The sequence below is a fragment of the Acomys minous genome (genome assembly GCF_964271855.1).
Source record: "Acomys minous genome assembly, chromosome: 18".
Classification (NCBI taxonomy): Eukaryota; Metazoa; Chordata; class Mammalia; order Rodentia; family Muridae; genus Acomys; species Acomys minous.
Window position 1 is genome coordinate 49,769,660 of NC_140501.1, and position 25,922 is coordinate 49,795,581.

At 48.1% G+C, this 25,922-nt stretch overlaps 1 protein-coding gene across 1 annotated transcript in view; it reads right to left on the reverse strand.

Moving 5' to 3' along the window:
• PEBP4 (phosphatidylethanolamine binding protein 4) overlaps positions 1–1,825 on the reverse strand; it is a 221,631-nt gene extending 219,806 nt beyond the window's left edge. The window contains exon 1 of the mRNA XM_084768266.1: positions 1,710–1,825. The gene's annotated coding sequence lies outside the window, so the exon portion shown is untranslated. The remainder of the gene's footprint in view (positions 1–1,709) is intronic.
• Positions 1,826–25,922: the final 24,097 nt, after the last annotated feature.

Sequence of the window (25,922 nt, forward strand, 5' to 3'; positions counted from 1 at the left end):
CACACACACACTCACATACACACACACTCACATACACACACACACACACACTCACTCACATACACACACACACACTCACATACACACACACACACTCACATACACACACACACACTCACATACACACACACACACTCACTCACATACACACACACACACACTCACATACACACACACACACACTCACATACACACACACACACACTCACATACACACACACACACACACTCACTCACTCACTCACATAACAAATGTTTCACAAATAAGCAGAAAATTCTTACATCAAAAAAATTTTAAATGAGGGCTGAATATAATGGTGTCTGCCTTTTATTCCAATATACAGGAGGCAGAGACAGGTATGCTTCCACGGTCTACATAAGCAGCTCAGAAACAAGCCTTCGTGTTTATTGTAGTCTAATTAATGGCTTCCAATGAAGATACTAAGAGCACAAACAGAGACCGTCACATCAACACATGGGGATTGTGAGCTATAACACCAGTTAGGCCCATGCTGAAGAATGTACCATATATAAAAATGGAGTCGCAGTGGGTCACAGTTTTAAATCTAAGAACAAAAAGTATAGAGCTCAGAAGAAAACACAGAAGGAAACTGTCATTGGATTGCCATGGTTTCGGCAATGACATATCTTTTCTCTCTTTCTCTCTCTCTTTCTTTCTTTCTTTCTTTCTTTCTTTCTTTCTTTCTTTCTCTTTCATCTTTCTTTTTTCCAAAAGCACAAGAACCAGAAGCAAAACAAAAACAAACCAACAACAATAACGACAACAGCAAAAGCAAGCCGCACATCACCAAAGTTGAACTTACTTTCTCATTCTACTGACAGACCCAATCTATGGGTCCCCGTATTTCTTTCTTTCTTTTTTTTTTTTTTTTAATATTTTTATTTAATTTTAACTTATGTGCATTGGTATGAGGGTGTCAGATCTTGGAGTTGCAGACAGTTGTGAGCTGCCATGTGGGTGCTGGGAATTGAACCCGGGACCTTTGGAAGAGCAGACAGTGCTCTTAACCACTGAGCCAGCTCTCCAGCCCCCAAGGGTCCCCGTATTTCTGAGGATGAGAGGAGATAGAGTTATTTTTTGTTGTGGCTTTGGTTTTTGCTTTGGTATTTCCTGCTTCACCGAAGGAAAGAGGAGGCTGCGAAGGAAGAGAATGTGTGCCTGGAGAGGGCTCAGCACTGAGGATGCATGCCTCCGCCCTTGCAAAGGATGCCTATTTGGTTCCTAGCATCCACAACTGACTCCGGCTGGGGGATCCAATGCCCCCTTCTGGCCTCTGGGGATAGCTGCACACACACATGACATACACACATACACATAAATTAAGAAGCAAATATCCTTAAAAGAAGGAAATGTGCTAAGACTGTCAGATTGAGGCTTCTTGCTAAGGTCACTTTGTGCTCTTTGCCCAACCCAGAGCCCCAGGAGGGGGAAACATTCCAGCGCTCTTTCGAGAGAGGATTAGAGAAGTGCATATGCTCAGAGATGCGCACTTAGAAACAACACTATGGGCGATGGATTCAAATCACATGAAACTACAGAGTTAGAAAATGCTATCCTTGACACTCATTTCTGTCAGCTCTCTAGGCCAAGTTTCTGCATCTCAGTCTGTCCTCATTTTTTTTTTTAACTCTGACTTATGGAAAGACCCTGGGTCACAGCAGGAGCCAAAAGTGCTCTTTTCACTTACCCGGTTTAAGGCATTCACTATTGGATTGCCCCCAGGCTCATCTGGGCGACTTCGATCCGTTTTGACGCTAGCAGAGGTCCCTCCTGGGGACCCTGGCCGTATTGGCTCTAACGGGAATGAGGGTTATCTGGGACTGAGGACCTGGGAGTCTTTGAGAGGAAGCTCAGATCAGGGGAAGCAGTTGGCTGTTGGGGAGGCAGTTGGAGAAAGTTCCAGAGAAGTTCCAAGCTTTTACTTTGGGTGGGAGAGGTTGTCATCCTCCAAAGGATCCAAAGGCAAAGAGTGGGAACTTCAAGGACAAGTCTTTCCCCATTCCTCTTATTTTTCAAGGGACACTACAGATGCAGGATGAGAAAGCTGCCAGCAGATGCAGAAAGTCAAAGAGGCAAACAGCTGGGTCCAGCGTTTAGAGACAGATGAGCAGCATCCGCGTGAGTGAGCGCAAATGGCAGGAAGGCTCAGGCAGAAGACTTCCTTGGAGCCTTTTGCCTCCCCAACCTGTGTGACCTGGAGAAATCTAATGAAGAATTCACTTCTTGCCTCCTCTGGTGCAGTTTCTCCCCATCCCCCACCCCTCCCCCCACCAAAAAATCAGCAAGCACTTTTCCTGCCACAAAGGAACAAGCTCAGGGGAAAACTCTGGGTCTCAGGACATGGATTTCTTTGCTGTATTTGAATAATTACCTCTGGATTTGCAGCACTTGGGGGCACAGAGGCAGGAAGAGCTCTGTGAGTTCAAGGCCAGCCTGGTCTACAAAGGGAGTTCCAGGACAGCCAGGGCTACACAAAGAAACCCTGTCTTGGGATGGGGGGGGGGTTCGTGGAGTACTTACTTAGCACACATGAAACCCCAAGTTTGATCATAGCATCACACATACCAGGCATGGAGGTGAGAACCTGTCTATTACAGCACTCAGGTGTTGGAGACAAGAAGGTCAAGAAGTTAAAGGTCATTTTCCACTGCATAGTAAATACAAGGGCAGCTTCAGCAAAAGAGAGGCTTGGGGTATAGTTCAATCATAAAGCACTTGCCTAATATACCCAAGGCCAAAATTTTAACCCCCTATACTAGGAAGGAGAGGGAGAGGAAAAAGGAAAAGAAGAAGGAAGAGGAGGATGGGAGGAAGAGAGGAAGGAAGGGAGAAGTCAACCCTGGCTGCCCAGTAGAGACCTGGAAAGAGCAATGGCTGTCTCACTCCAGGAGAATTCTGTCGGACTCTCTGAGGGCTAGCCCCAGACGTAATTAGATGCTTTTTAGGAAAGTCTGATGAGCTGTCAGCACTGAGTTTCTGTGTTAAACATAGGTGAGTGGCAGGCATTTTCTGAGAAAAATCGTGGAGGCAGGAAGATGCTGATCCTGCTGCTGCCCAGCTCAAAGCTTAGTGTCTTTCACCCACACTGAAAGATGAGGACCAGAGCGTAGCTCAGAGGTAGTATTAGCCTAGGATAAGCAAGTCCCTGGCTGTGATTTCCCCACTACCACAAACAGAACAAAGCAAGACTACAAGGTGGCAGCTCCTGAGGTGCCAGTGAGTGCCAGTTCGGTAAGGGCATCCCTAGATAGTCCCTGCTGCCACCCAGGAGACCTTGGAGCTGCTGATCTGCAGAAGAGCCACAGTTAGTGCCAGCCTCCATCACTTTTTGGAAGTACCTCCAAAAGAAGTTTCAGGGCAGACATAGCTAACTGCCCCCTACAGTATCCTGAGGGTGTCTGCAGGAAAGAGAGGATACATAAACAGACTTCCTCCCACCTCTGCTCTCTGTTTCCATCTGCTCCACTGGATGGTTGTGTGCCTCTCAGCCTGTTCTAAAGACGGTGACGATGTTGGTATTCACCATGCTCCAAGCACCGCGGGAGCATGTCTAACTTGCACTGTTCCATTTAATCCAGACCTGTGACCTAGGTCCCAGCTTTACAGCTGAAGCTTGGCATACTTATCAAAGGCTACACAATTAGTGAATGGAAGAGCTGGATCCCAACCCAGATCCTTCTGTATCCAAAGCCCGTGTACTTGCTTGCCCTCCCCCACGCTAAGATATCCTTGGCTGCCTGCATTCTCTACCTGCCCCCAAAAGGCCTGTGAGCACAAATGTCCTTTCTTGACAACAGGTGGTCTCTTTGATTTACAGCTCCCCCAAACTGCAACCGTCACAGGACATCTGGGGTCCTGTTTCTTGGACATCTCTGTGTGTATTCATCTAGTCATTCAATCAACAGCCTCTGGGTCCTCTCCAGGCTAGATGCTGCCAGCCTCTGGGGCCTTGGCTGTCTGTCTTGCTCCTATATCAATATGGAGTTAGGAAGGGAAGCAAAAGTGGTCTCTGCCAAGCCTGGGATGGTGACTTAGCCATTTTCTTCTAAGGAAGGCGAGTGGAGAAGTTGTCAAATCCTGGACACCTCCAAGCTCACCCGTTGTGCAAAGCAGTGACCTCAGCTTTGCACATCGTCGTGGGGCTGCACACAGCAGCATGTGGTTTACTGGGAAAGATGTGAGTTTGCTTAACCAACTATAAATGATCAGATACTGTGATGAGAGGAAACAAAAACTAAATAGCAGAGAACAGGGCCTGTTAAAGTGCTGTCATGCGTCAGGGTCAGGCTTAGGGCCGTGGTCTCAAGGGGCTAGAACTGAGGATTGCATAGAAGGCCAATGAGTCTTGGAGGCTGTGTTCGGAAGGCTCACCCTCTCTTCTTTGATGGGGACTAGGACATATTCATGGAGTCCTTAGTGCCTGCCTTAGCCCAAAGCCCTCACGGCTGACCATGTGATTGCTGTGGGGTAGCCAGGTAGAGGACTGAACACTGTCATTAAACCCAAATCACTCGCCTACAGCAAGTGTGGCCTTTTGAGTGGAAGAGGCCCTGGTCCATATGCCAGGTCATCCACAGATATCAGCCAAAATACAAAAATCAGGCCAGGGGTAAGACTGGGGTCTTGTTTTGTTTTTGTTTTTGTTTTTCTCGGGGCAGGGTTTCTCTGGGTGACCTTGGCTGTCCTGGAACTCTCTTTGTAGACCATGCTGGCCTTGAACTCCTGCCTCTGCCTCCCAAGTGCTGGGATTAAAGCCTGGGGTCTTGATCTTCACTATGAGAGCTCAAAGGAAATCCCAGCATGCTCTTCTCACAGCCCCTCTCTAGATGTGCCCACTCGGAGAGGAGGCGTGTCAGAGGGAACCTGCTGGGAATGGGGTGAGTCTTTGTGCAGTTTATCCCCTCACCCCTGGCCTGTGTGATACTTTCACAAACAGTCCCAGAGCATGCAGGGAAAGAGTGAGGAAAGACTTGCCATCCTTTGCAGCTCCAGAGGAGAGAGGGATGGAATGACCTGAAGGCAAATTTCAAGTGTAAGGGAAACAATCACCGATGGGATGGGATGATACGTCTTCCGCTGGGCTATCTGGGGACTCCCAGGCCGCTTGTTAGCAAAATATCCAGACAGGTCCTACCATGCCCAAACAGGAACATCGCAGAAAGGAGTCTACTCTCAGGTGTAGGATGCACTTGGGCTCTGGATGTTTAGCCTGTGCTCTGTGGAGGAGCCTCAGGAACCTTTGTGGGTACAACATGTGCAGAGGGAGAGCTACGTGGCTGGAGCATGGTTCTGTGGGTTCTGCATTAGGATTCTAGATAAGCTGCTTGCCATGCCTCTGTGATTACTAGCCTAGCAGACATAAATTATGTGAAGTAAGATTTCTTTTGGTCCAGGGTCACAGGAGGTTGTAGTCCATCACAGTGAAGGAGGCCTGGCAGAGTCCCTCGTGTCTGCTAGAGCAAAGAAGCTGAGAGAAAGCTGAGAGAGCTAGAACCAGGACTCTACAAGCTTCAGAGGCTCGCCCCTAGTAGCCCACTTCTGCCAGGTGGGCCACACCTCCTGAAGACTCCACAGCATCCTAAAATAGCAGAGTAAGTTGAGGGACACACACTCAAAACATGAGTCTGGGACTGGAGAGATGGCTCAGCAGTTAAGAGCACTGACTGCTCTTCCAGAGGTCATGAGTTCAATTTCCAGCAACCACATGGTGACTCACAGCCATCTATAATGTGATCTGATGCCCTCTTCTGGCCTACAGATGTACATGCAGGCAGAGCTCTGTATACATAATAATAAATAAATAAATCTTTTTTTTTTTTAAAGTAAGTCTGCATTGAACTCCTATTGAGACCTAGCCAATGGACAGGACATTCTCCACAGTTGTGTGGAGAGCAGGGACTGACTCTGACATGAACTCCACTGCCCCATATTTGACCACTTCCCCTGGGGAGGCCTGGTGGCACTCAGAAAAAGGATAAGTAGGCTACCAGGATGAGACTTGATAGGCTGTGACCATATGGTGGGGGAGGAGGTCCTCTTCTGTCACAGACCTAGGGGAGGGGAATAGGGTGAAAGAGGGAGGGATGGAGGAATGGGAGGATACAAGTGAAGGGATAACAAGTGAGATGTAATCTGAATAAATCAATTAAATAAAAAAACCAAAATAAGTAAATAAAATAAAATAAAAATCCGAATCATAACAGCTTCATTAATAATGAGGGAACTGATAAGGTCTTACAACCAGGTCAAAGGTGGGCCAAAGAATGAACAAACTGATAAGTGAGGGATGTTGAAGTCAGTGTGCAAAAGGAAACACCGATGGCTTCTCTCATGATATGTGTCCTGGCTTGTTTATGTCAACTTGACACAAGCTAGAATCGTCTGAAAGGAAGGAGCTCCAATTGAGAAAATTCCATAAGATCCAGCTGTAGGGCATTTTCTTAATTAGTGCTTGACTGGGGAGGACCCAGCCCATTGTGGGTGGGGCCACCACTGAGCTGGTGGTCTTGGGTTCTGTAAGAAAGGAGGCTGAGCAAGCCATGAGGAGCAAGCCAGTAAGCAGCACTGGTCCATGGCCTCTGCATCCCCTGCCTCCAGGTTCCCTCCCTGTTGAGTTCCTGTCCTGACTTCCTTTGATGATGAATAGTGATATGGAAGTGTAAGCCAAGTAAACCGTTTTCTCCCTAAGTGGCTTTGGTCATGGCGTTTCATCACAACAATAGTAACCTCTAACTAGGACAGTGAGAGAGGCAACTTCAAACAAACCTCTACCAAACAGAATTTTGTCCTTTGCCTAGAGATAAAAATTACCGTTCCTGACAGTACGTAAGGTCCTTCACCAGCCTCCAGGACAAGCTACGCCTATATTTCCCCATCACTATCACCCACTGACCTCACTGCCCCTCCTCTTCACCCCTTGATGATGCCCAGAGACGCTCACCATCTTCTCTACTCAAATCTTGGCGCGTGCAGATGAACCAAGCACCACAGATGAGGCACAGCCCACTCTGGGGTTGAGTCTTTAACTGCTTCCCCTTCTGAGCGCTTTACCACCGTTCCGTCTTGCTGCCCACTCCTCAGGGCTCACCCTAGCACTTTAACCATCTCCCGGGAAACGCTCCCCTTCAGCAACGGGACGTCTCCCTAACTCCTCCTCCTAGCTCTCCCATTCATTCACTTCTCCACGCTACAGCAACGTCTCAACTGTGTCCTTTTCTATTTACAAACCTTTACAAACCCCCCCCTCCTCAATACAACTCCCCTCTCCTCTCCTTTCTTTCCATTTTGCAGAGGAAGTAGGAGTTGTTGACAAGAGATTCCAGAATTGTCCTGCCTTCCTTCCAACAGAACGGCAAAGTCACTCTTCCAGGACTCTACAGGCTTTCTTCTCTTCCTGGTTTGAGGCCTCCGCCTCCTGCCAGTCATTTTTCCCCCCATTCTCTGCATCTTTGATTCCCCCCACCCCTTTCATGTACTTTATTTTAGGAGCACTTTCTAAGAATGTCTTCAAAGGCCATCTGTAGTGGATGTTGTGATCCATCAACAGGCGCCCCCTTCTGGACAGAAATATATATACTCCCCCATCCCACTTTGTTGCTGACAATGTCGAACTCAGTCCCCTATGGGAACTATTAAGGGTAGCTGCTGCCTGGGCCACACTAACATCCATTCTCAGGGCCTCACCTAATGACTGATAAGTAAGCCTTGGGTTCACGTTATTAAGATAATAGTAAGTCAGGCCGGCCAGTGGTGGCGCACACCTTTAATGCCAGTGGGAGGCAGAGGCAAGCAGATCGCTGTGAGTTTGAGGCCACCCTGGTCTACAAAGTGAGCCTAGGACAGGCAAGGCTATACACAGAGAAACTCTGTCTCAAAAACAAGCAAACAAAAAAGATGTAGTAAGTCATGCAGACTCAGATATGATTGTCACAACAGGAGAGTTTAAGTTCACACACCCCTGCATACAAGAGTGGAAGTGCCCTGAAGCTGAGTTCAAGTCCTGGCACACTCAAAAAAAAAAGTATCCCAGAAAGTATGCTACACTGAGCTACTCAAGGAAACTGAGTAGGTAGCGGGAATGTGACCAAGGGCCTTTATTGAATTCTACTGAAAATATTAATTAACAAAGTGAAACAAAGTCCTTTGGCTTCATTTGAATACTTTTGATGGCTTTAGGGTGGTGTTCTCTCCCAGTGTCAGAACCTGCCCTGTCCCAATTAGGGTACTAATTGGGGTGGGTATAGTGGGAAAACCCAAATGAATTGAGTGGAAAGCATAGGTTTGAATTGCTATAAATGTAAAACGCTGTACTTATGCTCGCGTGTGTGTGTGTGTGTGTGTGTGTGTGTGTGTGTGTGTGTGTGTGTTAATTTTCACCTCCAGGAATCTCCAGCCTAGAGGATGAGCCAGTCTCTCAGCAACCCCACTTCATGTCAAAGCATCAGACCAAAAACCAACAACCAACCAAACAAACAAACAAAACCAGAAATGAGAAAGATGTGATACTAGGTAAAGCAAAGCTCCCCTTCTCGTTTCTCTGATGGAGGGGTGACTGAAGGACCACCCCAGATCTGCAGCTCCAGCTAGCTCTGCAGAGGTCTCTCTTGTCTCTGCATCGCAGGCCCACTCCCCCAGCGCTCCATCGTGCTGCTCCCCCACTCTGCTCTCCCTAAGAACTCTCCTGGTATCTGTTTCCCAGGGAACCAGCATAAACACTCTCTCCACCCCCACAATCCCACTAACCACCCCACCCCCCACCTCTCCTTACTTTCACAGCCAAACATCTTGGAAGAAGAACCCCTCCTCCTGGTCTCCTGTTCCGGTTGCCTCGCACCCCTCCCTGGGTCAAGGCTACCTCCACCTTGTGTGTTGACACCTCGTCCACCCGTGCAGAAGACACGTCTCACTGGCCACACGCTGGGCTGTCTGTAGGGGCTAACACCTAGCCGCTGCACATTTTAAGTCTCTTCCTGTGCTTGGCACTACACCTTTCTTGTCTTCCTTTGCATCTGTCTGGCAGGTGGCTTGACCTATCGTTTACACATCACTGTCCCTTGGGTCCCTCTCCATAGATTCTGGTCCTCTTATTTTCAGGCAGGAGAAGCTTGGCTCACCCGCCACTTCAGCAAGCCCTCATAGCCATGGTTTAAGTATCTGTGTTGTAACGCGTGCCCCGTGCAGCTAACTGTGGCGTGGACAGCCCCACTTGAATATATTCCTCAGGTGGGAGGATTTCCTGTAAGTTTTTCTCTTCCTCTACTCTCCTTGGTGGTTTTAGTGTCCATTTACCTGGTACTGTGATCCCAGATTTGGAGTATCAGCTACAGCATCCCATCTCTCCCTGATGCAATCAGTCAAAAGCTGGTCCTTCTGAGACCTTCATCTGAACAGTTATGGCTGACGTATCCCCCGGGCAGTAAGGAAGGCTCATCATTCTTTTAGGAGCTGTAGAGCTGTTTTCATTATTTTTTAATCTTAAGAAAAAAGTAACATGATCCATCCTAGAATATATTTCTCTTTACGCCAAAATGTAAGTTTTAGTTGTGTGTGTGTGTGTGTGTGTGTGTGTGTGTGTGCTAGTGTGCATTTGCATGTTTGTGTGCAGGTGTGCATGTGTGTAAGTACATAGGGAAGCCATAGGACAGCCTTGGTATAATGGATCTCTGGTCCTGGGCTCGCCAATTAATCAGCCTGGCTGGCTACCAAGCCCCAGGAATCCACCTGTCTCACTCACCCTCCTCAGTGCTAGTGTAAGGGCAAAATTCATGCCATATTCTATATGTAACGCATATTCTGCAATTAATGATGTTCTGTGAGAACTTGTCCTTTAGGTGACTCTTCTCCTGTGTTCTGGGAATGACACCTGCCAGCAGTCTCCAGAAACTCCACCGGAGCAATTACATACAATTAGCCCCCAATGTTCCTCTGAGATTAAAAAAAAAAAAATAATAAAATAAAAAATAAAACTTCCCCTCCAGACTCAGTCCCCACCCAACCTGCCAAAAGGTTGACGACATTCCTGTGACTCACAACTTCCCTGAAGATCCAGGGTCCCCCCCCCCCACCCTGCCGCAACCTGCCTAAGGACCTACATTCCTGTGACCCCTACCCTCCCTTCCCTGCCCACTTTCCTTTATGAACCCACTGTCCTCGAAGCTCAGAGTCACTCTCCTATGCTGCTGCATCAGGAAGGATTGTGATCCGAGGCTCCAGCTTTGTACTACAGGACCTTGTATTTGTTGCATCAGTATCAAGTCCTGGTGGTCTTTTTTGGGGGGGGTCTCGCTCTCTGGGCGATCTCAGTATTATATTGGGCAATCTTGGTATTACACTAGGATTACAGGTATACATCCTGGGTTTTCATGGAGCCAGGTCCTCATGTTTGCAAGGCAAAGCACTTTATCAACTAAGGTACCCTCCAAGTCTCTGGAGCTCATTATACAGCCCAGGGTGCCCTTGCGTTCTCAGAGATGATGCACTTGCCTTTGACTCCCAAGCGGTGGCATTAAATGGAGGGCACCACTGCTTCCGGCCGATTGTGATTGTTACTAATGGAGGAAGGAGCCCACTGACATGCTCGTGTTAGCTCACTAACATTACCCACTTTGCACCATTCCTGCAGCTAAGGCCATCTGCCCTAGGCACCCTTTCTCAGCCTTGCCCTGTTCCACGTTGTGGCTGTCTGAATGAAAATGGTGCCGTAGACTCGTAGGGAGTGGAATTCCTGGAGGTGTGGCTTTGTTGGAGGAGATGTGACACTGGGAGTTGGGGTTGGGGGCGTGAGGGAAGCTTTAAGGTTTCAGAAGCTCAAGCCAGGCCTAGTGGCTCGCCCTCTTTTCCTGTTCCTGCAGATCCAGATGTAGAACTCTCAGCTCCTTCTCCAGCACCGTGTCTGCCTGCACGCTGCCATGCTAGCCTCCAGGACTAGAATGGACTAACCTTCTGAACTATAAGGCAGCCCCAGCTAAATGCTTTCCTATATAAGAGTTGCCATGGTCCTGGTGTCTCTTCACAGCAATAGAAACCCTAACTAAGACACATACCATTTTGTCCTATAACCAGGTATCATTCTCAGCTGCTCACGGCCCTGGCCCACAGCAGAACCCCTACACCTAGAACCTTCCACCATGGGGCTCACACTCAGACTCTTTGATGTAACAGATCTGAGGTAAGGCCAGAGGTTTGCCTTTCTGCCCTGCTCTTTGCTACTCAGGCTTTGAGAACCCTCCGTCTCAGCTGTTCCTAGACTCTGTGAGATCGGAAAGCGTATTGACATGCAAAGTCTTTCATAGTTGTGTGGCATTTAATCACCGGCATCCTGATCACCCCTCATCCTGCCTTTCAGAATCTATCTGCAGTGGCTATAGTTTTTCATGAAAGCATGCTCTCCGTGTGGCCTCAGGGCCTTTGCACATACCCCCCACTCCCCCTCCTTCCTGTGTGGACTGTCTATAACTATCAATTCCTTCCCTATCTATTAACCATCAGTTCCTTCCCCGGAACTGGCTGGCACCTTCCAACCTCCCATGCTTGCCCTGCCAATAGCCCCTGCACCCTCTGGAGCGCTTTCCCTGTGGCCCTCACTGTTCTAGACTCCACCCACCTTGGACCTTGTCTCTTCTCTTTTCTAAACTCAGTGATTTTAGCAGCAAAGAGGTGGTCTCTTTCACACCTGGCTGGAAGCCAGTCAGAAACACAAAGGACGGTGACATTTAAAGGATGTCAGAGGAAGGGCAGCATAACACAGGAGCTGAGGAGGACCAGCTGAGGAGGAGGAAGAAAACCTGGGGGGGGGCGGGGGGAGTATAAAGTAAGCCAAGGAGGGCGGGCAGCCAGACTGGAAGAGGAGTAGAAGTAGTGTCAGACAGGAAGTAGAGCTTCTTCCGGCAATGAAAGGAGTGGAGAGACGAGCGAAGGGAGGAGGCAGCTCTCCAGCATGATAAAGGGCTTGTCCTGGCTGAAACAAGAAGATAAATGCTAAGCCAGAGGCTGTTCCAGATTCCAGAGAATGCTGGCCACAGGACAGCCGCTGCTGCTGCTGCTGCTGCTGCTGCTGCTGCTGCTGCTGCTCCTTCCTTTGGCCATCTTGTCCTTCTCCTCCCTTCCTGCCCCCCACCCCCCTTTGGTCAGATGAAACCCACCGGCTGCAGGCACCAACCCCTTCCGGGAGTCACCTGACTCCTCTGAGGCTCCTAGCCAGCTCTGGGAAGTCATGTGACCACTTAGGCATGCATGACAGGCTCCCTGGGGATGTTTTGAGGGGTGACCTTGTGCCCAGCTCCTTCTCTTGCCTGTAAAGCGGGGCTGACCCCATGGTCTTGGGGAGAGCGAGGAGAAGGCCTCTGAAGGGACAAGGCAAGCTTTCTTCCCTCTGCTGATTTAGGGCCCCAGTTGCCTAGTCTGGGTTATGTAACACCTGAGGAGAACTAGGCTCCCCTGTCACCTGCACATTTTCTCTTTCTGTGGAGTGCTTCCTAGCCGCAGCTGTCTCTCAGAGCAGCTCTATTTTGGGAGCTGTTTTCGTTTGGCCTATATTAAGCACAGTCACAAGGCAGAGGCAAGGTGCGGGTGCAGGGTGGCCTGCGGGTTCTTTGTGTCTCTTTTAGTGTTTGAGAGTGAGACAAACAGACAAGATGGAGCCTGCCACTCTAGGGGGGGGGGCACTCAAGTGGCCCACAGGTCTCACACGAGGGCCCAAAAGACAACAGGAAGCTGAGGTGCAGGTGGCCTCCCTTTAATTCTTACAGGCCCAGACCTCTGCACAGCTTTCACATTCTAATTTTTCTCCCCAAGGCCTGCTAAAAGATAATCCATAGTCACTGCCACACTGGTCAGAATAAAGCTTTGGCTCCCTGAGGCCTGCAAAGCTTGGAGGCCAGGCTGGGTTGATGCTGACCTATGAAAACTAGTCAGCAGGGTAGTCATGGACTATGAACCCCTCTACCAGAAACCTTTTCCTGAACTCAGAATTAAACCACATGACCAGTTGGCACAGGGCAAGGGCTGCTGGGAGGTGGCTGGCGAGATTCTAGAAACAGAGCTAGGACTCAGGATTTCCTCCTACTTTGAAGGCCTGTGAACAATAGGGGTAGTAAGGTCAATAATTCACCTACTGCCGGGCGTGGTAAGGGCGCACACCTTTAATCCCAGCACTTGGGATTGTTGAGTTCGAGGCCAGCCTGGTCTACAAAGCGAGTCTAGGACAGCCAAGGCTACACAGAGAGAAACCTTGCCTAAAAAAAAAAAAGTTTTTAAAAAATCACCTATTAAGTGCATTCTGTGTTCTTTTCCCACTTAGTTTTGTCCTTTGAGTTCTTTCTTATGGTGGCTCTAGATGTACAAAGCCCTTTCCAGGGACCCAGTGTGTGTCTCCAGGCTGCTGACCCAAAACCTTGCATCCCCTGTGCCTTCTCTCTCCCTAGAGGCAAGTCCTGCCGTCCCTGCTCATGGAGCCAATGAGCTACCTCCACACCCAGCTTACTAGAGGGCAGCCGCCAACCAGGCCCTACCATCTGCCTCCTCCCCAAGTTGTATCTTAAAGGGGCTGAGTGAGGGCTTCCCTAACTCATGGGGAAGAGGCTGAGGACAGACTGCAGGCTATGGATTAGGCTTTTGTGCTCGGCTGGCTTTGAGATACTGAGTTTGTCATGCATACAAAACGGCTCACGTGGTGCTCACCAGAGCAGGCTAGAAACAACCCCAAGAAGTGAGGAGATGATGGGCTGAAGTGGCCCAGGAGAGGGGACAGGAAGATGTGAGCTAAAGTCAGCGATGAGAAAGGAGGAAAAGCTCTAGAGTTTGAGTTTGGCCTGGAGAGTAGCCAATCTGAGCTGTGGCAGAGGATGGCTGGAACCTTCTAGCAGGGACACAGCTCAAGGCAAGACAGAGTAAAGTGCATCACCAGTGTAGGTGGGGCAGTTAGGGACCAGTCGCTTGTCCATGAATTGCTTTACAGTAGTCTGCCTCATCCTAGGTCAACTGCTGCCCAAGGGTATTCAATGGAAGATTCCAGAAAGAAATACTTCTTAGGTTTTAAACTGTGCCTTGTTCAGAGCAGCATGCTGAAATCCCGCTTCCTTTGGCTCTGTCTCATCCAGGATTTACTTTATCCATTTTCCCAGTGTATCCTCTGTGTATAGGCTCCCTGCCCCCTAGTCTCTCAGTAGTCATCTTCGTTATCAGGCAGGCTATCTCAATCGTCCAACCTTTATTTTTAGATTTACTTTATTTGTATGAGTGGGTTTTGCTCTTGCTCTTGCTCTTTTTTGTTTTGTTTTGTTTTGTTTTTGTCTGCATGCATGTGTGTGCACCACGCATATGCCTGGTGCCCACAGAGCTCAGCTGAGGGTGTCGGAGCCCATGGACCTGGAGCTACCGAAGGTTGTAAACCATCATGTGGGTGCTGGGAACTGGACCTTCGAAAGGGCAGCAAGTGCTTTTAGGTGAGTGGTAGGAAGCCAAACACAGGTTTTCATAGTTACACAGCAGGCACTTTACTAACTGAGCCAGCCCCGCCCCTCCCCCACATCCCCCCCACCCTCAGCACTGTGTGTGTGTGTGTGTGTGTGTGTGTGTGTGTGTGTGTGTGTGTTGAGACAGGGTCTCCTTATATTAACTCTGCCTGGCTTCCAACTCGCTATGTAACTCAGGCTAGCCTTGAACTTGTGATCCCCCGGCGCCTTAGTCTTCCAAGTGGATTACAAAGATGAGCCTCTGCCTGCCTAAAGGAAGCCTATTTTGTTTGGGTTATGTTTCGCTATGTGACCTTAACTTGTGATTCTTCTGTCATTCCCCACCTCCCAAATGTTGGGATGACAGGTGTGAGCAACATGCCTGGCTTCGCCCATCGCTCCTGTCTAGCTGATGGTAACGAGCATGCTGTCGGTGTGTTTACTGTCCTCTTACCACTATTTCAGAACGCACCTCTTCCGCTCGCAAAGCTTTCTGTGAAAAAGGGTGCCGTCTTCTGCCAGCAGCAGCTTCACACGTCTCAGGGTTTACCGCAGCTCCCGACTGCTATTTTCTCCTGCGCTTCGTTCAGGCTTGCACTATTTTCCTTAGCACACGCCGGAGGAGTAGACCCCCCATACCATGAGCTATACCGTGGGCCTGAGTGTGAAGTGGGGCCAGATCATCTGGGTTCATGTTAGGTGATTTCTATGGCTGGGGTGCTTTCCTACCTGGTTTAATAGGTGTGGCCCCCACGGACTCATGTGTTTGGATGCTTGGTCCAGAAGGAGTGGCGCTGTTAGGAGGCGTGGCCTTGCTGGAGGAAGTGTGTCAGTGTGTGGGTGGGCTTTGAGGTCTTCTGTGCTCAAGCCACACCCACTGTGGCACACAGTCCTCTTCTGCTGCCTGTGGATCAAGGTCTAGAACTCTCGGCTCCCACAGTACATGTCTGCCTGGATGCTGCCATGTTTCCCACCATAAGAGTGGACTGAACCTCTAAAACTGTAAGCCATCCCCAAGTCACGGTGTCTCTTCACAGCAATAGAAACCCTAAGACACCAATCTAAAGCTAAATGTACTATATAAATCTGGAAAAATATCTTTAAAAATATGCAGAAAAATAGAAATGGTAAGATCTATCATCTTGACTTCTAGAAATAACTTTATCACATGTTTCTGTGCTTTATGGGTGAGTCTTTCCTTAATACTTGGAAGTGTATTGATAAGCAATCAATAACTATGTAGCTGGTATATGAGGACACGCACTGGAGCATCCAATCTTATGGACAGACATCCACCATCCATCTGAACCTTTCCTTGTGGGTTTGCTTCCCCATCATCATTGACATCACCAAACATTTCTGGGCTGAGGTTATTTCCTTAGATTTTATTAGACTTTCTTGGAACAAAGTAGACAAGAATGTTTTAAGCCTCTGAGTGTATATGAAAAGAGGAAAAACAAAAACCAAAGCAACAGCTCCATCCTGTTATACTCAGTCTCTAACGTTCCCACGTGATAGTCTACACCATAGCCCAGTATTTGGGAGAGACAGGAGAATCAGGAGTTCAAGTACAGCTTAGTCTACATAGCAAAACCATACTTTAGAAACACTTTTTAAAAAAGATTTATTTTATTTAATTATGCCTATGTGCATATTTGTGTGTGTGTGTGTGTGTGTGTGTGTGTGTGTGTGTGTGGTGTGTCCTTGATTCTCCACCCTATATGGGTTCTGGAAACTAAATTCAAGTCTCAGGGCTTCTGCAAGAGCAGTATGCCCTCCTAAACCCTGAGCCATCTCTCCAGTTCCCACAAAAGCATAAAAGCACCACCTCCACCCCCACCCCACCCCCCACTTTGAGACAGGGTTTCTCTGTGTAACAGCACTGGCTGCCCTGGAACTCTCTGTAGATCAGGCTGGCCTTGAACTGACAGAGACCCACCTGCCTCCAGAGTGCTGGGACTAAAGGTGTGCACCACCACAAAAGTATTCTTATTTAGCAGGCTGAGGCCCTCAGTTCAAGCTCTGCTACCACCAAAGCAATGGGGTGGGGTGGGATTCTTACTGATTTGATAGTCAACCTAGGGGCTGAGCGCTTTCTTCCTTCGTACGATGATGAGGAGAGTAGTAGTCCCATACCGGGGCTGTTAATTTTCACTTTTGTTTTCAGTTCTGGAAATGCCAGGAACCAAGGGACTCAAGTATGCAAGCAGCCTACATCTTCTGGCCTTCTTTTTACTTTTTTTATTTTGAAAAAGGATCTTGTTAAGTTGCACAAGCTGCCCTAAAATTCATCCTGTAACCCAGGCAAGGAGCTGGGATGATAGGTTTTTACCCCATAAGGCCCAATGTAAAACATTTTTAAATGTTTCTATATTTAATTCCTTTTTAATGAATCATATTTGCATGTTCTTTGACTATTTTTAATTTGCCTAAATAATTTACTAGTACACTAAATCCCCAGAGGTTTAAATGTTCAGTTGTCACATTAGAATATTTATAAAAACAGAGAGTGAGAAACCTGAGTACTTTCTTACCACTGTGAAGAGAAAAAAGAATTCATTTAATCACCAAATTCCTTCGTAATTTTGAAAAAACAGAAGTCAGTTCATTTAACCACTTTTGATTGTTATCCTAGCTGTCTTCAAAGTACAATTCTGCACATATGTCCAGTTCCAACTTTTTTCACCAAACAAACTCTGTAGGCATTTAAATTTTTCAGCTGTACATCCCAACAAATTTAATCTCTTCTCAGCTTTGTGTGACTGCCTACAAACACTTCAGCAGTCAAAAATTACAACCTGGGTGTTTCAACTTAATCACTGTTAAACGCATCCAGACCCCACAGCCTGTCACCCAAAACCATTATTTTTAAAGTTTGCTCACATCTCCAATATGTAACTTTCTCTTTTAGCTACAGCCAATCAAAAGAAAACGCCGGATTCCTCTGGACCAGCCTTTTTCCTGGTGTCATCTCTTATCTGTTTGTAGAGCTAAAAGCCAAAGATTCTGACAGCGGTCTCATTTCCCTTTGTAAGGGGTTTTGTAATTCTTAGGGACAGGAGTTTCTGCAAACACAGTTGCGGGGAATTGGCTCTTTGAGTCGGGTTGTGGTGACAATTATTTTAAACCTGCGTAGTGGGAGTTGGGAAGAGCTGCTCTCTGCTGGTCCCCAGTGTGGCACCCTCCGGAGCAGCAGGAAGCCCCTCCCACCCTCCCATCCCCCAACCAACCCTTTCTTTGCTAATCTAGAGCTGACTAGGTAGGGCAGGCCCCTTGAGACCGTTCAAGCAGCCTGACTTTTAGAGCTGAGTCTTTCGCCAAGCACAGCCATTTGAGAAAGCCACCAGGTCCCTACCGGGAATCTGCAAGCAGTGTCCAGCTTAGGCCCCTTGTCCTCGGTTGTCCTAGGCTGGAGAGGTGAGGCAGGAAGGGGCGGGTCTGTGAAACCCATCCCGAGCTAGTCCTGCAGTGCTTACACTGCATTCGCAGGCTACACAGGGGCCAGCTCACACCGACAGTGCCAGCTCCTGGCCTCAGCTTGGCCCCGAGCCGGGTTAGCAGAATGCTAACTGCAGCTGGCTGCTGTCGCCCCGGGTCTCAGTGTCTGCGCCAATTTTTGCCCAGGTGCTGCAGTCCTTTCCCTGAACCTCAGTCCCCCACCTCAGCCCCAGGCCTTTCTATTGGGTTCTCAAAGACCCACAGTATGAACAAGGTGGGGGCTGGAGAGAGGGGGAGAGAGAGGGCGGGGAGGGGGAGGGGGGCGATGGGGGAGAGGGAGAGGGCTCTCAGACTGAGTGATTTCTGTATAAACAACCCAGAGTTGTTGTCCAAAGACCCGCAAACTGGAAGTCCTTGAGATCTCAAGGCATCAGCAGATTTTTCCAGAGTTTTGTTTTTCTCTCGTTGGTAATTGAGCCTAGCTCCTTTCACTGAGCTACAGCTCTGGTTCTCTTCGATTTTTATTTTGGAAACTGCCCAGTCTGGCCTTGAACTTTTGTTTCAGCCTCCTTAAGTGGCTGCTATTACACACCTGGGCCGTCAGTCAAGGCTCAGATGTCACATTCTGGCTGTGCCCTCACGTGGCTCACAAGCAAGCATCCTCAGTCATTTTTAGGACACTTAATCTTGCTTGTAAGGATGAGACTTTGTGACCTAACCATTTTTTTTTCAAGCTCTGCCTCTCAATATGTTACAGTTACAGGAGGATTCTCTCTCTCTCTCTCTCTCTCTCTCTCTCTCTCTCTCTCTCTCTCTCTCTCTCTCATTCTATTTTGGATCTATGGGTGTTTTTGTCTGCATGTATGTCCGCACACCACATATGTGCCTTGAGGGCTTCGGATCTCCAGGAACTGGATTTACATACTATAGTCAGCTGCCACACAGGGTCTGGGTACTGAACCCTGGTCCCCTGGAAGAGCAGCTAGTGTTCTTAACTGATAAGCCACCTCTCCAGGCCCATACAGATCACATTTCTTCTACACATGTATTTGGAGGACACCTCTAGACTCTAGCTGTAGGGAGGCAGAGTCACTGTAACTGGCTTCTGTGTGAACTCCAACGCTGCATCTGAGACACTCCTCTGGATTGCCAGGCATCTCTGGCATAACTTTAGAAACCACAGGGACCTGGCAGGTGGCCTCTGCTTGCTACCGGTGAGCCAGGATGGGGAAGGATACAGCTGTGTTGACCGGCAGCCTGCCTGGTACTAATCCAACGAAACAGTGCAGATAGCTCAGCTTGAAGTGTGTGGTGGTGGTGGTGGCGGTGGGGGAGTGGTTAAAAGCATCTGCTGCTCTTGCAGTGGAGCCAAGCTCAGGTCCCGGCACCCACAGCTTACAACTGCCTGTAACTCCAGTACCATAGGCTCTGAGGCCCTCTCCTGGCCTCCTCTGGCACTGCACTCACAGAATACACACATCTACTGGTCTATACCTCATTTTAAAAAGTGAGATAACTTTTTGAAAGGGGAGGAAAAATTTTTGAGTCTGTTGATTTAACTGTAGTTAAACAGGAGGAAAAGATTTGGTAGTAGCTGTAGACCATATTTTTGTTTCCTGCCTCAAAGAGGGAAAGAGCAGGGACTCCGTTTTGTCTCTTAAATAGGCAGTTCCAAGGATGAGAATGTAGCTCAGTGGTAGAGGCTTGCTCAGTGTGAGCAAGGCCCTGTGTTCCATCCCCTACCACCTAAACTAGTGACTGAACTCACAGACTATGGATGCTTCCACTAAATAGTCAACGGTATAATTTTCCCCCCTAGAGTTTGAGCCAGCTTCTTTGGAATTATGCTGGGCCAGGGAGGGTCCCCTAGGGACACACCTTGACTGCAGGAAGCAGTCAGAAGTCTCTTCTCAACTGTGGGCATGGCTATGAGGTCTCTCAACTGGTGCTGGTCTCTGTGGTCTGGAACAGTCTTCCCTTCTTGCCAATGGAGAACACTGCTCCTGGGAAACCAATGTGGATGTTGGGAGAAATATTTAAATTTCAGAGCTGTGTGAAGCTTGCTAGCCTTTATTCTATTTTCTAAATGTTTTACCATGAAGTTATAACATTTTTAAAAAGACACAAAGATGAAGGCAATTCTATGCACAGTGCCATGCACAGTTTTCTGTATCCATTGGTAGTGTCCGTTTCTGTAATTTTTTTTCTCTTTTTTTTTTTTGAGGGGGGGTCATTTTCTTTAATTTATGAGTATGTGTTTCTATGAGATCAGGAAAGTATTATTCTTTTAAGTTATTATTTCCCTTTTGGTAGTGGACTTGAGCCCAGGGTCTTTCGCTTGTGAAGTACTGTACCTCGAGTAATTTCTGAAGCACAGATTAAAAGGTTTTGTCTTTATCTTATTTTTGATTTATTGAGTTTCAGAGAAAGGGTGTGTGTGTGCATGTGTGTATATGTATGTGTGTGCACGTGTGTGTGTGTATGTGTGCATGTGTGTGTGTGCGCACATTTGCCACAGTGTGTATGTGGTAGTCAGGGGACAACAATTCCAGAGCCACCGTCTTCCATCTTGTTGAGGCAAGGTTGTGTTTCTGTGGCTCTGCTGTTGCATGCTGACTAGTCTAGAGCTGCCAGGACATTTCTCCTGTCTCTGCCTGCCAACTCCACAGAAGCACTGAGATTACAAATGGACAACATCACATCTGGGTTTTGGCTTTTAAAGTGAATTCCAGGGATTCAATTCAGGTAGTCAGGCTTGCATGGCAAATGCTGAGTCAACTTCCAGGTCCAGAAAAAAGAAAAATCGTTTTCAAAGAAAATATTATTTTTCTTAAGGACAAAAACAAGCTATATAGTCCTCCCAATTTTTAAGTATCAGGCACAGAAAAGCTCTGAGGGAAAAAGCAGGACTTAGTACCCAAGGAAAAGAGAAAACCCAATTAGTCACCTTGGGGTAAGGAAGGGATTCTCAATTAATTAAGACAGAAAAGCACTACCATGAAGGAATGCTTGATAAACTCAATACAATATAATTAATGTTCTCTGTTCTTCAAAAGACACAATAGGAGGCATAAAACTCTCCACAGTCCTGGAGAACACATTTGTCGTGCTTGTAATTGGAAAAGGGCAGAGGGTGTGGTGGTGCAGGCCTTAATCCCAGCACCTTGTCAAGGAGACAAATGCAGGCATATCTGAGTCTGAGGCCAATTTGGTCCACACACCAAATTCTAGGCCAACCAAGGCTATGTAGTAAGATCCCAACGGGGTGGGGGAGTGGGAACGGATGGAGGTGGGAAAGGTACTTCAGCATTTAAAAGTATTAGCTCCTTGCTAGACCTTTAATCCCAGCACTCAGGAGGCAAAGGCAGGAGGATCTCCTGAGTTTGAGGCCAGCCTGGTCTACATAGTGAATTACAGAACAGCCAGAGCTACACAGAGAAACCCTGTCTCAAACCCCACCTCCTCCCACATCTCCCCCCCCCCTGCCCCCCCCCACCCCGCCAAAAAAAGGGAGTACTAGCTCTTCTTGCAGAGGACCGAGGTTTGGCTTCCAGCATCTACCCAGCAGCTCACAACCACAGGTACCTCCAGTTTAAGAGAAACCAACATCCTTTTCTGGCCTCCATGGGCTCTTTACACACGTGGTGCACATACACTCATCAAAGCTCACATTCACGTAAATTAAAACAAGAGCGAAAGAAGACGCGAGAATATACAAAGGATGGCTATAAATAACAGGGGAAAGAAATGATAGCATCCAAAAGAGAGGGACATGGTGGGGGGCGGGGGAGACAGAGGTGGGCACCTCACAGAGAGAGAAACACAATGTACCTTGGCATAGGGACGTATTTTCTCGGTCTTGTTGGTAATCAGCAAGCTGCGGATGGTCCAGCTGGGACGCCATTATGCCCCCAAAAAGAAAGGTATAAGGTCACATCTAAAACACCTGTGAGCCAGGCGGTGGTGGCGCATGCCTTTAATCTTAGCACTTGGGAGACAGAGGCAGGTGGATCACTGTGAGTTCAAGGCCAGCCTGGCCTACAAAGTGAGTCCAGGACAGCCAAGGCCATACAGAGAAACCCTGTCTCAAAAAAACAAAAAACCAAAAAAACCAAAAAACATATGGAGTTTTTTTCATTTTTGAGAGAGAGCTTTGCTGTATAGATCAGCGTTCCCTAGAATTCGATGTCCTCCTGCATCAGCATCCCAAGCGCTGGAATTGCAGGCGTGCGCTATCGTGCCTGGCTGGGAACTCTTAGAAACTACTTGGGAAATGCGCTAGTGTTCCCTTGTGCGGCTGAAGATGCATCTTTTCTATCATCCAGGCATGGCAAATCCAGTTACTTCCCCAAGGAGGAAGACTTGAATGTGTGCACACAAAGATAAGCCCAAGGATGCTCAAAAAAAAAACCTGAGCAGTGTGGCACTGGTACAGCTGAGGAATAGTATACGGTAGCAAAAAAGGAAGAGCGAAAGCTACAAATGTTGAGGTATCTATGCCTTATGAACACAGAGCTGAATGACTAAAGCAAGCCTAGCATGTGGTGTGCGTACTATACAGCTCGAAAATTATCAGCAAATACTTAGGCTGAGGCTATAGAGCTTCGTGGTAAAGTATGTGCTTAGCATGTATGGAGGCCCTGGGTTCCAGCCCTGTCACCCTTGACCCCTACTCAAAAGATGAAGACAAGTGAACACCAAGCAAGCAAGTCTATATCACATATTATTCAGGCAGGTCTTGTTTTTCTTTTTTTTTTTCTTTCTTTTTCTTTTCTTTCTTTCTTTTTTTTTTTTCACACTATAAAGCAAGTGATTTAAAATCTTCAATGCAATGATGAATCTGTATTACATAAGTTCCCAATTGGAAAAGTTAGAAGTAGAAATGGAGGGAGAAGGAGATTGCGGGGGGGGGGGGGGTAGGGGGGGGGGAGCGGGGAATGAGATATAGGAGAATTGAGAATAGTACATAGCTTTTCTCATGAAGTATACCAATTAATTACATTATACTTTTGTGTGTGTGTATGGGATGAGTATTTGGACAGGGTCTCTCTATGTAGCCTTGGCTAACCTAGAACTCACTAGGTAGACCAGGCTGGCCTTGAACACACAGAGATCTGCCTGCCTTTGCCTCCTGAGTGCTGGGACTAAAGATGTGTGCCACCACTCCCAGGTAGGATTATATTATACACTTAAAGTTGATGAAGGCCTTCACAATCGTTTGTGCCTTTACTACGTTTTAAAGGTGTATTTGTTTTATTTTATTATTATGTATACAGTGCTCTTCCTGCATGTACACCTGCAGGCCAGAAGAGGGCACCAGATCACATTATAGATGGTTGTGAGCCACCATGTGGTTGCTAGGAATTGAACTCAGGACCTCTGGAAGAGCAGACAGTGCTCTTAACCGCTGAGTCATCTCTCCAGCCCTTTATTATGTTTTATAGCTCAGGCATAGGTAGTATTTTATGCACTACATGTTATACTGTTTAAACAATGTTAGTTTGAAAGCATATCCAAAGCCTGTAAGTAGCATGACTTCGGTTTGAACTCTGACTATCTGACTTAGGACTTAGACCTATAAACCCATTGGTACATAGCATGATGCTATCAAAGTTTTTTTTGGTTGGGGGGGAATCTTATGTCGATAGAGATCATCTTAGTCTATTTTTATTTCCACAATAAGACACCCAGGACTGGGAAATTTATAAGGCAAAGAGGTTTATATTGGTTCACAGTTCGGGGACATGAGAGAGTATGGTACTGTTAATCTGTTCAGCTTTTAGTTTGGCTTCAGCTCGTGGTGAGGAGCAGGACGGAGGCAGGAGACGGTTCCTCAGCAAAGTGCTTGCTGTGTAGTCATGGCAACAAGAACATATGTGAAGCTGGACATGACAGTGTGCATGTGTAGCCTCAGCACTAGCTGTATATGTGCACGTCCTTGCACGTGCATAACACACACACACACACACACACACACACACGCACGCAAAAGAGTGAGCGCTAGGGATGGGTTGAGATCTTCCATTGGCCCCCTCCAGCCCTGCGGTGGCAGTGTTCCTTCTGGCTTCTGTTTTCTGAAATCCCACCCAGGGCCAACCCCTCACATGATAATATATCACATGAGAGATATATTAATTATTTTTATGTCAATGTGACAACATACCTCACTTAAGGGACAAAGCTCCTATTTTGGCTTTTGGCCCCTCACAGCAGGCGGCGGCTGTCTGTGGTGGCTGGGAGCATAAGGCTCTTCGCATCATGGTATACTAGGGATCAGAGACCCATGGAACCAGGGGCTGAGCAGTGATCTTCAAGGTCCTGTCCCGGGGTGACCTACTTCCCCACAGCCTCCCTAAACAGCACCACTAGCTGGAAAACAAGTCTATGGGGGCAGCTCCATTGGGAAGGGCTTAATAGTACAAAGAGGTGGTCCCTTGCAGCATTTACATCTGGAGTCCTGGAACCCATTAAGATTTACAAAATGAGCTGGGGTGTGGTGGCATATGCCTTTAATCCCCAGCACTAAGGAGGCAGAGCAGGCGGATCTCTGTGAGTTTGAGGCCAGCCTGGTCTACAAAGTGAGTCCAGGACAGCCAAGGCTACACAGAGAAACCCTGTCTGCGGGAAGTGGGGGCGGGGGGAGAGAAGAAGATTCACAAAATGATAAACTGAGGCCCTGATATCCATTCCAAGAAGCCCTTAAACTGCAACCCTAGCCCTTGGGAGAGTGAGGCAGGAGGATTGTTGGAGCTGGAGGCCAGTTTGAGCTCCTAAAAACACATAATAAGAAAAAAAGCCTGGTGGCCAGTTTAGGTTTTCTGTCTTTCGTTTCCTGGGCAACCACGCTAATCCTTAGCTTTCCTGCTGTTCTCCACCTGTGTTCAGGTAAACCCAAGCAAAACAAAGCCTCTCTGTCCCCACCTGGCTTCTCTGGCCTGACTTCCCTCTCCCCAGTCTCTACAGCCTGGAGTTCAGGTAGATAAAAGTAATAATCACTGGTGGGGTTGCTGCTGCAGTGCCCGTTGCCTGGCGCCGGTCCAGGATGTCAGGAAGTGCGTCAGAAAATGCCTGCAAATGAAATTCCAAAGCAGTGTGACTCACCAGGGACCCACGAGGACAGGCCAGGGCCCAAGTGCTACCAGGAGTCTGAGGGCAGCTAAATAGGGCTCCAAGGGAGGCTGGAGCTAGTCCAGGTTCTAGTAACACTCACCTGGCCAAAAGGCGGGAACAGGTGGTTTATCCTGGGCTCTGTCTAGGCCTAGAGGCAGGGGTGGGGTGGGGTGAGGTGGGGTGAGGTGGGGTAGGGCAGGGAGTGTCAGAGCAGGAGGCCACCCTACAGGTCATCTGAGCACTTACCTTCTTTCCCATAGGCTAGGATTTGGATCCCAGCCTTAAAACTCAGTGGCCTGCTGTTTCTTTCTACCTCTCCTCCCAACAACCTGGCCCAGCCCACCACTGTCTACAGAGAAGAAATAGTGACAGGCCATCTGAGCCCCTAAGGGGACACAGCTATGCCCCTTGGCACAAGCTTCCTCTGTATTGGGGAGACAGAAAGGGCTCTCCCACCCGGCTACTCTGCTCCCAGGAGAGGTGGCATAGGCAGACAGGACAACGAACGGGTGGCTGAGGATCCTAGTGCTGGATCTATTGGCATGTAGCATCTCCAGGACTGTGGCCCAGCAGATACCTGTGGCAGCCAGATTTGGAATAAGAGAAATGGACGAGTGCCAACGGTGGATGTAGCAAGGGGGGTGGGGGGTGGGGGGGGATATAGCTAGTAGCCACGGGCCAGTGCAAACCCAGGCTCCATTCCTTCCTTGTGACCCTGGTCAGGATGGAAGGGAGGTATGTAAGAAGTGGGACAAGCAGACATATCCTTCCCAACTTCCCCATTGAATTCTTTGTTTGTTTGTTTTTTTGTTTTTTGAGACAGAGTTTCTCTGTGTAGCCTTGGCTGTCCTGCTTTGTAGACCTGCCTCTGCCTCCCGAGTGCTGGGATTAAAGGCTTGTGC